Source organism: Acanthisitta chloris, unplaced genomic scaffold (assembly GCF_000695815.1).
Source record: "Acanthisitta chloris isolate BGI_N310 unplaced genomic scaffold, ASM69581v1 scaffold37629, whole genome shotgun sequence".
NCBI classification, from domain to species: domain Eukaryota; kingdom Metazoa; phylum Chordata; class Aves; order Passeriformes; family Acanthisittidae; genus Acanthisitta; species Acanthisitta chloris.
In genome coordinates, this window is record NW_008692597.1 from 1,306 (window position 1) to 2,092 (window position 787).

The 787-nt window shown below is 41.4% G+C and overlaps 1 protein-coding gene across 1 annotated transcript in view; it reads right to left on the reverse strand.

The window, feature by feature from the left end:
- The window catches only part of TIMM9 (translocase of inner mitochondrial membrane 9 homolog (yeast)), a 2,944-nt gene that overhangs the window by 1,033 nt on the left and 1,124 nt on the right, over positions 1 to 787 (reverse strand). The gene's annotated exons all lie outside the window — the stretch shown is intronic.

A 787-nucleotide genomic window follows, 5' to 3' on the forward strand; every position in this document is an offset into this window, starting at 1 on the left:
TAGAATCCCAAAGGAGATGGAGGTATTAATCTCAATTGCCTGATAAGAAACTACAACTTCAAAGAGGAACACAGGAATTTCCATGCAATTCACAGAAGTAAAGACAGGCAGGTCAGAATCCCACAATGGTTTGGGTTGGAAGGGACCTTAGAGCTTATCTCTTTCCACTACCCTGCCATGGGCAGGGACACCTTCCACTAGACCAGGTTGCTTCAAGAATCTAAGGATATTTTTTGTACCTTAATAATCTTTAACGCAGAATAATTCTGACCTGTAATAAAATTCCACTAAAGCAGATGCAGAGAAGATTAGGGAACAAAGAAACCTGTCTTGGGAAGCTAAGAGAGGTTTGTTCAGCACAGTAGAACCAAAGCTGAAAGGACACATAGAATCACAGAACATGATTTTTGAATCATGAGTTTTGGATCATAGAATCATAGAACATGATTTTTGCCTGTGCTGAAGAGTTGAACTCCAGGGAGGCAGAAAATGCTCAAAAACAGTGGTTAGTTAAAATTTCAGGGTTTTTTTTTTTCCCTGCCAGCACAGTCTAGCAAAGGTTGTCAGACTTTTAACCAACAAAATGATTAGACTGGAACAGCCTCTCAGCAGGAGAGGAGAGGCAAAAACCATGCAGCTGGTCTTATGCAGAGCTTAATTTCTGCAGATGACTGTGATGGAGCTCCCACAGTGCAGAGTGAATTTAACAGCTAGAGCTGTGGAGGATTCTGATTCCATGACTCACTACAATGCAGGAACACAGGCAGGTAACAAATATTTCAGCAGG